The sequence below is a fragment of the Cyanistes caeruleus genome, chromosome 2 (assembly GCF_971803275.1).
Source record: "Cyanistes caeruleus chromosome 2, bCyaCae1.hap1.1, whole genome shotgun sequence".
Taxonomy (NCBI): Eukaryota; Metazoa; Chordata; class Aves; order Passeriformes; family Paridae; genus Cyanistes; species Cyanistes caeruleus.
This window is the reverse complement of record NC_141702.1, coordinates 37,700,542-37,714,831: the sequence shown is the minus strand read 5'-3', so window position 1 is coordinate 37,714,831 and position 14,290 is coordinate 37,700,542.

Sequence of the window (14,290 nt, the reverse complement as noted above, 5' to 3'; positions counted from 1 at the left end):
TGGCTGTGGAACTCAGATCCATATGTTTATCTATCACTAATATACTGATTTACTGGGTTTCATATACATGTGTGCATGTAAAACCAGAGACACACATATACTTATATTCCTGTGTTTCAGTCTTGAGAAGTTAGCAGAATTTAGTATGTTTCAAGGGCTTTTAAAGACTTTAGAGTGATATCTTGCCATCAAATATTAACATAAATTAATACTGAGAAAATGGAAAAAGAGTCATCAACACTGACAGAAAGGGAGGCCTGGCAGCACAATGATGTGCAGCAGTGATTTCATCTATCCTTTCTTTGCTCTGCCTTTCTTGTCCTCAAGAGTTGTTTAGCTGGGCTTAGACCACCAATTTTTAATTTGAAGAGCTACATTTTACTAAATATACTTATCTTTTCAGTTTCCTCAAGCCATTTATAAGATTAAATTTTTTCTTGTGAAGCAGTTTGAAGAAATGTTCTTGCTTTCATTTTGATGTAGATGTGGGATGAAGAGCAGATTGAAGTGGACCATGATGTTGGACATATATGCGTGTAGGACATTGGTAGTTATCCTACAATCTAGCTGTTTCTTTAATAAATTAATACTTAGAGAAAAGACAGCGAATACAAAAGGCTGTAAGTGTACATGTGGGAAAGAAATGTGATGACAAACCAAGAGACAAAGTGGAAAAATTCCAATATACAATATTCCAAATCAATCATTTATGAAAAGTATTACCGGTCATGATTAAAAAGTTGTATTTATTGGTTAGATTGTTTTTCATCTGCTTAAGTGCAAGTGAAACATCGTGGCCATTATCCATCTAAATAAGTCCTCCATGAGATTTTCATACTTTCCCTTTCTTTATAGCTCCTGCAGTAGAATCCATTTCAATAACAGTATTGCTTTTATTACTTGGCTATGTATGTGACTCCTGTTACACTGAACATTAGTTAAATTAAGTGCCTTTTATTTAATATCTTACATTGGATTGTTTTTGCTTCTGGTGAGTTTCAAAGCTTCCACAGATTGCCATAGTATAAAACACATTAAACTGGAAAAAAAAAAAAATAGAATCTATGATGTTATCTTTCTAAGTGGCTTGAATGACTCAGTCAGCATTTATCTCAGTGATTTCCTCTGCTAGAGGGAAATTTTTAAAAAACTGAATCATTTAAATGATACTAAAAAACATGAAGAATAATTTAATCATGCAAGGTTTTTTTTTCCTTTCAAGCTCATGGTAAAATTTTCATTGACTTTTCTTGCTGCATGTCATCTGCTGCTGGATTGATATGACTATGTGTAACAAAACAGCCAAGAAAGGTATTAGCTATTTTTTCTGTGAACCCTTTGGCCCTGCACAGAGGTAAATCCAGATTATCTTGGAGTAGCTCAGAAACATGGAGAAATTGATTTATCTCCCTGAAAGATGGGAGGTCACAGGAAGGTTTCAAACCTGTTCTGTTCCATTCCAGCAAAGATCAAGGCATCTAAGAAGAGCCTCACATAAACTATTTTATACCTCCACTACGCACAACAGACTAAAAAAATGACACCTTATCTCTTCCCTCAGGATATCAGTACTCTTAGTTTTCCAGTTAAACAAATATAGATGTCAATTTAATGCTGTAAAATAAACACAGCATAAGCCACCTTAATATGCTGCTACTATAACAAATACATTAGTGCTGGAGCTCATGATAAGTGTTAACTTAAAAGGGAAAGAATTTCTCCCCCTCAAGAAAGTTAAATATGGCAATCCAAAAAAAGTCAAATTTGAAGAACCTGATATAAGAGCATGTCATAAAAAAACATTTCTTCCCTGTTCCCTCGTGTCCTCTTCCTGTTTCCCTGAAATACAGAGTGGCCTAAAATCCCTGGAATACTTAAAGTTGCCTGATACTCACAGTCAAAAAGGATAGTACCAGATTACCTTAAAGACTGAGTGAGATCTTATATATTGTATAATAAGCCAGTCAGTTAAAAACTGACTCTACAGTATTTAAGTAACTTTAACACTGGATTTTTTTTTTATCCTTGCTCATGAGCAAAATTAATTCTATTATTAAAATTCAGTGTTATTATGTATTTATCCAGAAGAAAACAGACCTTAATTAACAGCTTGCTGTTTTGTTTGCTTACTTTCTAACTTTCTTGCTTGATTTATGATTAACTTTTAAAGAAATATTTCTTGAGTTACAAAACCTTGAACAAATATTTCGGTTTTTTGACCAAAAATAAACACCACATTCTATATTTTGACATTCTGATCTCCAAAATTACCGAATACATGCAGCTCCCAGGTATTCAGTATGAATAATTCGATTTGTACTTTCTGTCCTGTGAATCATCATGACAAAGAACAAGCTCAAGTATTCACTGGCTGATGGGTAGCTATTAGGGAATGGAAAATCTCATTAATTTCTCTCATGAAATTATCTGGTACTAATGTGATAACAAAGCAGAAGCAAAACAATAAGAAACATGTTTTGATGCTGATTTGCTCTGGGTGTTTTGTTGATTTTTTTGATAATTTCAATCAAAACAATTCTTTTACCTTTATGACATCTGAAGTAGATTCTGAGACACTTTAATTTTTTCTACTATATTTGGATGTTTATTCTGGAGAAAAAGCATGATAAAATAATGATATCTTTTGACTTAGTTTTCTAGTGCCTGTTGCTGAGAACCCTTAGGCTTTTAACACACTTGTGATTCTTCTAGGAGCATTTATTTTTGTGAATTTTGGTGAAAGACTAAAAACTTATTCTAGTGCACCCTACGAACCTCCTCTTCACACCCCAACATTCTCTATTTTTGTTTTCTTTTAAACATCCCATTCCCAACCTTCTCTTGTCTGTCCTCTCCATTAATCCTAATAGCATGTTCAAGGCTGAGTATTTCTTCTGTCTTCTTCAGTCTTTTACATTTTGTTTTCTGCTATAGATGATTTTGGTGGTGGTTTTATTTTTAGGTATAAAGTTATAGATTGGAAGTCTATATACACTTGATATAATTTTAGCTCACCTAATTGTTCTTTGGAACATATAAAATGAAGTTTAGTGTTTGGCATATTTTAGGAGAGTACTTTTTAGCTAAAATATGCTCAGGAGATTGCTATTTAAATGACAAGATAACTGCTTATTAAATGGTGCGTTTATTTTAAGACCAGAGGATTAGTGACTTTATTTTTTAACTTCTTTGGTAGCTTAAAGTGGTGGCTTTCACCTTTCAGAATTCATGCATGTTATTTCCTGTGGAATCAATATGAGAATAGCAACATTTTCTGGATTAAAAACTCAGTACTCCTTTAGCAAAAATTTTATTTCTTTGCTTGAGTAATTCCTCAGACCTTTTTCTTCTATTTCATTTTTTATTTATATGGAATAAGACATTTGTTATTTCTTAATTTAAATTGCTTTTTATCCATGCAGGACAAATTAAAATAGAACTCTTAAGAGAATCATATCATCTTGATTACCATAATAAAGTAGAGGCAGGTTCCACCACTATTGCTCACTGACCTGTGTTAAGGAGTTCTTATTTCAAATTCCAGCCCTGTAACTGACTTTAGGCTACTTAGTTAATCTCTATGTACTTGGATTACTTGCTCTGAAAATTATTTATAATCTTTTTTGGAGCTTTACAACAATTTGGTTGGGTTTATAGAAAAAAAAAAAAAAACCTCAAAACTTTGTTTACTATTGCAATTATACAATATTAAATTCTCATGTAGTCATAATTTATTTCTATTGTAAATTTTCAGGAAAAGTGGATGAAAATGAAACACAATCATAAGACTTCTGCTGTAGGTCCAGAAAGGCTGTGAAGATTACCGTGGGCATTGAGGGATTGCCTGGGCCCTTTTTCTACCCTTGACATCATGACCCATGGCAACCAATCTGTGTCACTGAGCAAAGGTCTGAGCAAAGGGCAAAAGTGGAAAAAAAAACCCGACAAATACCCCAGCCAACCCAGGACATGAATGTAAAGAATCTCCTTGCCTACTCCATTCATAGCTTTATTTCTTTCTGGCTGCTGTTTAGTCCCTTTCCTTCCTTTCCTCTTACTTCAAACACTGCCATGTTTCACTCAGCATTCAAGATTATTGCTGTTTGTAATGGGACATAAATATAGTAAATGATTGCCATTCACCCAAGAAAAGATATGCTTTTCCCTTTGAATATACAGCATCTATAATGGTTTGATCCATGGTTTTCTAGGCTTGCATCAAGGTAGAGCCCTGCCTAGACACAAAATATAAATATTGGACCAAGGGAAACAAAGGAATGGGGAGGGAGGGGGGAGAGAAAAAGAGAGAGAGGGAGAGAGAGAGGGAGAAAGAAAGCAACTTTCCAGTAAGTTTTAGTTTGTTAACTAGTATGCTTAAATTTTTTAGTTGCTTACTATTTACTAATAAGTTTTAAATCAGAATTTTACAAGGGATGCTTTTTAGTCATAATTGACAGCAACTGAGGAAGTAACATAGGAAGGCAGTGGAAGATGGTGCTTCAGAACAGATGCCTTACTGAGTGGGCTGAAAGCACAGTATAGCTGGGTAAGATATTCACATTTGCAGAATGAAGGAAACTTCTTCTTTGATATATTCTTCCATTGATGTGGACTTCCTATATTTTCTCTGTTTCCTTATGCTCTTCTTCCTGCCACACGTGCATTTAAATGACACCTTTCTTCAGCATGATGCCTCTAACATGAAGCCTTTAGCTTCCACAGGGCCACAAAATAAGCAAATTTAATGAAATTTATTCTTGCTGCATTATTTTTCTATCACTTTAATAATCATCTCAATTCACTATGAGATCGTGAGTCAGTCAGATTCAGCTCAGTGGAAGCCGTGGGTCTATCCCATTCTAGCAGGTGTTGATCTGGTCCAGAGGCAGCTCTCTCAGACTCTGCAAAAGATGTACCCAAAGCAGACATCTGTACACCAAGAAATCACATATGTCAATCACAATACAAATAGTATCACTTTATATCCATCATTTTATCAACAATACTTTTGCTTAGAACATATCTTACATGTTAAAATATGCAAGTAGAAGCAGTAGTTAAACATTTTTCAAATCTGGGATGAAACAGCCAAACAGAACAAGCTGTAAGTATTTTTCATAAGCGTGTGGGATATGCGACCACTAAAGGGGTAAAGATGAACAGATGTAGCTCAACCTAGGAGACACACAAGCTGCTGAAGAACAAGATATGAGTAAAAGAGAGCAAACAGACAGGACCTTCTGCCAAATTCACAGGAGACAGAAAAAAATCAAAGGACAGATCAGAATCAAATGAGACATACCCCTTCGGGAGGGAGCAATACCATAATAGCAATGAGTATAACCAAGAAAAATGAAATTAAAAAGATGACAGCCCACTACAGTTCTGACAGAAGAGCCTCAAGCTCAGCAACTAAAGATTATCAAGGGCACTTTCCATCTGTACCAACTATATAAAATCATCTTGGTGATATTGCATACCCACAACTATCTTAGGACATAAATTTAAAGACTAGGAGTTTGTAATAATAAGAGTTAATCATTACAATGATTAATGCTGCTAAAAGATTTAATGAAATCTTTATCCCCATGTTAGTACTCTGCTGGTTGCATCAGTGTTCTACACATTCTCATCACAGCAATTTGCAATTGCCAAATTCACATATTTAGGATATCTAGATATATAGATATATAGAGACAGATAGATAGATAGATAGATAGATAGATAGATAGATAGATAGATAGATAGATAGACATACAGACAGATGGATAGATATATATAAATGTTCAGCTAAATGACTGTGGAAACCTTACCTCTAGGATAAATATCTCAAGTTAGCAACATTATTTTTCTACTGGTCTTTTAACTACTCAGAGCCATTCTGGGTAAATTCTCATTTCCCTTATTTTCACCACCCTCTTTGGGGCTTCAAATTATTTCTCCTTAGTTTACTACATTATTTTAACTTAGTGATACAAGGACTATGTATATTTCAAATTTTACTTGAATATGTGAGTCACTAGGAATGAGAACTAGTTGAATGTCTCACAGGATGTACTATTGATCGTGTATGTGCGCCTGTGTTTCTAAAAATATCAGCGTCAAGGGAATTGTGAACAACACAGACACCTTTTATCACTTTGTTTGTTTGTTATTTTTGAAGATATATACACACTCTTCAGCCATTAAGTTTTCATTCCATTTTTTAATACAGCAGAGGGTAGAGCTCATTAATCATATGCCAGGCTTGGAAACTGTAGTTATAATTCTCAACTTTTAGAGCAGCAAACAGAAAATATTATCTTTAATATAGAAACAGGTTTAGTCAGTCAATTTAAAGCTGTCTTCATTGTTTGCCATTGAATATTGCTCTCTGCTTTTTATTCAGTATACTTGCTGTTTCTATAGAAAACTAAAATATCATTGTTACAGTATTCAGTTTGCTAAATGTCTAGTTATTTGCACTCATATTTGTTATATTTGCACCGTGCGAATAAAAATGCTTAATATTGATTTGATTACAACTATCACTGGTTTTAGCATTAAAAAGTAGAAATACAAGAACTTTATTTATATGTATAAACTATACATTAGAGATCATGGTTATCACACTTTTTAATATGACAAAATAATGATTGTGTATAAATAAATGTCATCAAATATAGAAACTAGAGATGACTCTACAAAATCTGTCTCTCAGAGAGATTAGGTATTTCTTAGGTAAGTTTTATGCAAAATAGATGTTTGTTTTCCTAGAGGCTGGTATGGACTATGTTGCAGTCAGATTTGCATACAAATACATGTACAATTGAACTAGGAAGAGATGTGTAGCATCCCTAACACCAGTATTTACAAATACTATTTTTTTTGTCTGGGGTAGATTTAATTTTATCCATTGTAGTTGATATTATTGCAGCAGCTTGGACAAAAACCAAACAGACACCACTGCTTCCTCCAGCAGGATCCATATTTATTACACATACTTCAGTATTTATGTGTTTCTACTACAGGAAAGTTTAAAGAAAGTCTTGGGAATGTGCAGGAGGAAAGAGAAACACAGCCGGCACCTCCAAGCGCTCCTTAGAGCAGATGTTTCTGCCCTTTTCAGTCGCTCACTCAAACATGCAGTCCCCATCATCCTGGGAGATGAAAAAGGAGGCATACACACCTGGTGTTTATGGCTGTAGTCATTCCTCTGGTGTGTACCTTTCCCAAGAGAACAGAGATTGTTTATCAAAGTTAAGATAAGTGTAAGAAGTTACTCTTCTACACAGGGCTCTCGTTAATGAGAGCCAGAATGTCTGCTGCAGGCCTTACTGCATATCTTCTGCAGATATGTTGCTATGTTTTGGATTTATCACTAAAACAGTGTCAATAACACACACCTTTTTATTTGCTGTGCAAAATTTACACATCCGCTACCAAAGAATGATAACTTTACAACTAGTAATCTTTATAGCTGTTCCTTAAAAAAAATTAAAGTCTGACTTATTTCAATCTCTGTTGGTATGACTATTATGTTTAAAGTATTATTGTATTTATTTTTATTTTTATTTTTATTTTTATTTTTATTTTTATTTTTATTTTTATTTTTGTTTTTGTTTTTGTTTTTGTTTTTGTTTTTGTTTTTATTTTATTATATTTAAAAGGTTTCTGTTAAGAAATCCTTCCTTAGATTTATGCTATGTTGCCAGACTCTTAACTGACCAGTATCTTAATTTTCAGTTTATCATCATTCCTTAACCTAAACTTCTCAAAATTTTTCTCATTCCAAGTGATGTGAACTGATTTTTACCTTGTCATAAACTAACTGTTTTCCTTTTCAGAGGCTGTCATGCTCTATTTCCAACTGATGTCTTCTTTCTTTTTTACTTATGAAGTTCAGCCCCACATGTGGTTCCTTTTGTGGAGACACCTCAGTATCTTCATACTTCCACACACAGGAACCACAGAAACTGTTTATTCAGAATTAGACACCTATTCCCTAATTCACTAATTCACCTTGCACAGTGACTGAACATTTGTAAAAATCCCTGTTTACAAGAGACAGGAGAGATTGCACTCAGGATGCTGACGATGCTGAAACTAAGTTACATTTAAAATGGATGGATGCAAAATCGCTTTGTTTACATTACAGTTTGCATGTAAAGAAAACCCACAGCTGGTGCAACTCTAAACTTGGATCAGGCTGTGATTCCCCACCATGACTTTGATGTCAAACAGACTGTCTTTATGTCTCTCTAGCAAAGAATGAATAAGGCAGAGCTAGTCTATTTATAGCTTTTGATATTTTCATGTGAAATAAGTCAAACATAGACAAGGCTATAGGTTTGCTGGCAAACATATGAAAGTCTCTGAAAAATCTGTCTTTCATAATTCCCATTTATGAGGAAATTCTTAACAAGTTATTATAATATAGATTATTTGCCTTGGCTCCTGTGTTACCAGTGGCAAATTGCACTGTGAGAAAAATCTACCTCTTTCTGTGAGTAGCAGAGTGATACTTAATTTTATGAAGAGTAGATCTTGCATGTCAATGTAATACCTTGCACTCTTATGACCTTCAGGCTGAAAATAAAAATGTAGCCTGAAAAAGTTGCTCTTGGTGTAAGATGCAGCAGATAAACTTAGAGGCACAGATTACTGGGAACAATCTCTGCATGCTTTTGTCTCTATTCCAATCTTCCACTGAATATAAAGAATATATTTTCAATGGGATTGAAATTGGATACTTGAGAAACACCCATCTGAGGAAAAAAACAGACAGCTGAATTATGGAAAAACAAATAAATAAACTTTAAAAAAAAAACCCATCAACAATGAATTTAAAATTTTCTCATTAATAGGATTCAGACTCAGTAACAATAACAATCTATCCTCAGTAAAGAATAATAACTTCTGAATATCTGAAACCAGAGATAATTTTAAAATTTTTACTGATTTGACTTTCCAAGAGTAACTTAGTTATACATCTGTGTCTGTCTGTCTGTCTATCTATATCTATGTATCTATCTATGTATCTATGTATCTATGTATCTATGTATCTATGTATCTATCTATCTATCTATCTATCTATCTATCTATCTATCCATGCAATCATTAATTACAGGTGATTACTTTTCCATGTCCAGTGAAAAAAACAGAAATAGATTTTTAATTGTAATGTCAGGAAGGAACTTGTTTAAGGAGAAAGAGTAAGTATGATATGGGAGAAGAGAAAGTGAGCCACAGCCTAATCAGGTTGGGTGTTTTTTTAAAATATTAAGATCCATCTGGGAAGCTAAAGGTGCGGGACTACTAAGAAAAAAGGAACTCTAGATAAAAGTTGCCTCTGTACTATCTAACATACAGTTTTATTTTAAACATAAAGGTTTAGATAACGTTTTAGATATAAGTCACTGGCAATATAAGATATATTTTTATATATAAATCACTGGCAATAGCTATTGCTCATGGGCCAAATCAAATGTAATAATGATTGCCAAAAGGGTGACCAATGAGTTGTAGAGAACTTTAAAGTTGGAACAACCAGGGAGGGAGATAATGAACAATAATCAAGTAAGAAGGTGGCAGATTGGTTGGAAAGTTGAATGTGCAAGTTTATGCACTAAGGGTGCAACCTCTGGAAGTTTTCAGCTGATTCCAAATTAGGAGCAGATGCCAACACACCAGTGGGTTGTGCTGTCATTCAGAAGGATCTCTACAGGCTGGAGAAATAAGGCAATTGGAATCTTGCATAGTTCAGCAACAAGGAAAGCAAAGTCCTGTGCAAGCTGTCTGTCTGGACAATAGCTTGACAGGACCTGGATGTCCTGGTGGACAAATTGAACATGCTTCCCCAGTGTGCCCTCGTATGAAGGAGCATCCTGGGCTGTGTTAGGAAGAGAATTGCCAGCAGCTCAGTGAGAGAGCAAAAACAGTGAACAGACTTTCACCTAGGCAAGAGACAAGTAACAAATGCATGGAAAGAAATCGAGGGAGTTACTGATGACGGAATATTAAGATTTCTCTATCATTTATTGTCACTGGAATTGGGTTCTTTTTGCCTTGGGAAAATAAAAAAGTCTTTGAAAATATATACAATATCCTTATGGTTTCATCCTTTTTAGTGCTTTTGGATTTTTAAGAAATAGACATTAATTCTGTGGAAGAAAGATCCTATCTTCAATTTCCAAATAGAAACCCACTGCAATAAATATAACAAAGATTCAGTCCTGAGCATTATAGGCTAATATCCCCATTTCACTATAGGAAGACAAGAAATACCATAAAAAAAGAGCAATTCTCTAGAGATATGAAGCAAAAGGAGCAGGTGTCTTTCCAAGCGTCAGTAGTGGTAAATAAAAAGAGATGATTCAAAATCATCTTAGCAAAGGAAAAAAAATTAACCTGATCGGCATAAAGCAAAGGAGAGTGTAGTCAGTGATGTATGAATATTGGAATTTATTCACTTCCCTGAATTGAAGAGATTATTTACTAGTGTTAGATTAATGTTGTTACTCTGTCTAGCTAATACTTAGAAGATGGGGAATTGTTAGATTTTTAAGATGATAGTGAATCCAAGAAGGCTGCCTTTTCTTTATAATTTCTTTTTAAAAAAACCCCTAAACCATACATAATACAAACAAAAAACAAACTACCCACCAAATAAACAAGCAAAACCCCCAAAACTTTTCTTATATGCTGTGCAGTTATTTTTTGATATGACCAGACAGATTCTCTGTGTTACTTTGTTAGAAAACTTGCTAGGTCAAGTTTCAGTAAGGTTTATTCTTTTTTATTATCTATAGAAATAAAAGGCTGAAAGCTTCAATCTTTGTGAAGCTCAAATACCAGTATGACACACAAACACATTAAAATGCTTAATGACCAGAGGAAAACTAAATGACTCTAGAGAATAGATTATAATTACCTCAAGAAAATATATATGAAGTTTTATCTTGTGATTTTTGATCCCATTAATCTATCCAATATTGCATTTTATCTTTTTCTAAAATTTTGTTCAGAGCTCTTCCTGTTTTTTCATCTCAAGACTGATTTCTAGCTCTTTCCACATTGTTCCTTTTGTTACTTAATTCCATATTTCGACCTGCTTATTTTTTAAGTGATTGGAAGAACTGTATTTAGGATAGTCATGTTATTAATTGTAATATTTTTATTTTTATTTCATTTTTCATGTCGTTTATACTACTACCCCGAGTGGCCATCAATTATTTCTTTTATTTCTTACTATAGGTGTAGTCATTGCATTCCCAAGAAGAAAGTCAGCACCTGCACCCCACACCTATATTCACTCAGGGTATGAGCCAAGCTTGCTACATTTCCTTAAAACATAATATAACAATTCTAAAGACTTAAGAGTTAAAAACACAAAGGTGCCTGAGACTCAGTGACAAGATCCCTTTATTATGTACTCTGCTACTGTGTGAAATCTGCATTGCTAATTGAGGGACACAGGCCGAACAATATTGAGGGAAATTTATAATCCTTTAGAAAGATTTACAAAGCGCAGAGTATGAAGAACTCCACAGAAAAGTTAGATGGGAAATGAAACCCCACTTACCTTTCTCAAGGAAATAAGCATCCACCTTGAGGCTAAAACTGTTCTTTCTGCTATATTCTCACTGCTATGAATACAGTGTTGGAGATAAATATTCCAGGCCTTCTTACTTTTTGGTCAAACCATTAATAGTCTAGTAATAAATGTAGTCAAATGTAGACAAAATCCTAGAGGGAGAAATTCAAGTATTCTTATTTCTGGTTTGCCATTAGGAGTTTTACTTATATTGTTCATTATCTTACAGGCATGGGTTTAAAGATACGCTCAGAGCTGTGTATCTGAAGCTGTTCCACAAAAAGAATACTCTGTTTTATATTTATAAAAGGACGTGTCTCTCTCTGTCTGTATAAATAACCTTGATTATTAGGCACAGCTTTAATCATACATTCAATCAAAATTTTTGCCACTGATATTTAAAGAGTTTTCATAATGTCGAAGAGCATTTAGAAGAAGAATTTGAGTCAACCACTTCTGTAAATTCAAATTTCCCACTCCCAATCTCCAATGTCCCAATGATTCTGTAAGCATTATGTTATTGTTGAGAGGTTCTAAATAAGGACAAGTTTGATGTTATTCTGTCTTTCCCTTCTGGTTTGTATCTAATACTTAGAAGATGAGTTTTAGCAGGAATTTATACATCCAGGTGTTTTGGGTGCCAGCTCACTGAAAACATTGTGAATTGAGCTTATAATTAGGCAACAAAACCCATCAGAAAACCTAGCCTTGATACGACAAGCTCTTAATTTGTTGAAATGTTGATTAAATTCTGAAATCTTCTAACACATATATATGGCCTATATTTTTAAAAATCTCTCCTTAGAGGTAGTGTTTATTTATTACAATTTCTAGCCAGTTATTACTTTATTAACATTTTTTATTATTTGTGAGGTTTAAATTCTGTTAATTTGTCTTCTACAAATTCATTTTTGTTAAAGATTCTTCTTGTCTGAAGCTGCTGGTAATTTTTACCTAAAGCATGCATTTAATTTAAAGAGTTTTTAAAATAGTATCATAGACTGAGGAAAATGGATTTCATCCGTTTCTCCAATAAAATTTTCCTGACTATTTTGAGCAACATTTTCACATAGCCTAGTTTTTCCATTTTTTAATTAGTGTTCATTCCTCATTTTTTAAAAGTGTCAATTTCTTATGTTTTAGGAAATAATTTTAAAAATATGATAACATTTTGAGATAGTTGGGATTAGTGTTATCAAATGCAAAGCAAAGACTAATAATTGATGTGACTAAGAAATTATTTTTTTTCCTCTTATTCTTTTATCAAGCTAGGGAGTTTGAAGTTATATTATTGAGTAACATCCTGAAAAATATTTTTTTCTGCAATTAAATATTACTTACCACTATTACTGAGTTTCAAAAGGTATGGGTTTTCCTTTTATGAAAAATACCTACTTTTGAAGATAAACTTATAAAACAAAAACCTATGCATAAATTTTGATGAAAATTTTGTCTTTCAGATAGATCAAGATGATCTATCCACGATTTTCTTAACTTGTTGCTTTGTTTTCCAACTGGATCCTTTCCTTGTTTTTCACTCATTATTTATGCATTTCTTTTCTTCCACAATCTCAGCTGATGTATAAAAACCAATTTAAGGACTCTTTTTGTTGCACAAGTGTAGAGGTTTTAAGTCCCTCTGATGATATTCTTTTAAGCTAAAAATTCCTACTGTGATATTTCTAAAAATTTCTTCAACCTTATGTGTAGTCTTTCATCTCATTTTACTTCATTAATTTAAGTTACTGCTTTAAGCTGCCTGCAAGGTTTGTAATATCAAGTGCAAGTACAGTAAATATTGGCATGTGAAAATCATTTGTTTTAATTATCCACATAAAACAATTCTATCCTTGTCTTTCAGAAGAAAACATGTTAAGAAGCTTCTACCCTTTTTTCTCCATTTCTCTGTTGTTGAAGGTAGAGTTGATCCACGTTTTAGGGTGTCTTTGGTGTTATGATTGTAAGACAATGGAATTAAACAGCAGTCTAATTCCATCATTCGATTTTAATTAAAGAGGTATTTTCTGGAATCTCATCATGTTAACAGCTCAGACCTCTCAGTTATTAAAATAAAAATACATTAAACCCCTTTCTGTTAGGATAAGTCTTGTATAGCCATGTTTGTACCAAAGAGAATAAATTCCTGTTTAAACATACCTTTATTAGCTGCTAGGTTTAGCATATGTTCATTATTTCCTGTCCTGCAAGAACTTTATTTTTCAGTGATTACTAAAGCTTTAATATTTATGGTATTTTTAGAGAGACGAACTTACTTTCTCATTGCTAGTCACTGGGTATTGGATTGAAAGGAAGAGAAGCAAAAAAGTATTTGACCTTCAAATGTTAGGTTTCAATTTAATTTAGGAGCTCAGATCCAAATCTGTTATCCTGAAAAACTCCTATTCAGCTAATTCCTAAAACTTAACGCAACTTATCTCTTAAGGGTTTTCATCTTTTTTTTTTCCATAAACCTTCCTGAGTTTGAATATAGTTCTTCTCTTTGAATAGAATTAAACTGTTTGTTAATTTCTAACCCTAGTAGAGGAAAGACATTTTATTTTTTAAACCTCATGATGGTCTTCACCTAGTAAACTATTATATCTATGGGAACAGTCTCACAAGATGCAATGTTGATAAAAAAAAAATAAATATTTTTTTATAACCTTTATTGGTCATCAGCAGAAATAACCTGTTTAAGAATAATTAAGTGCCTGT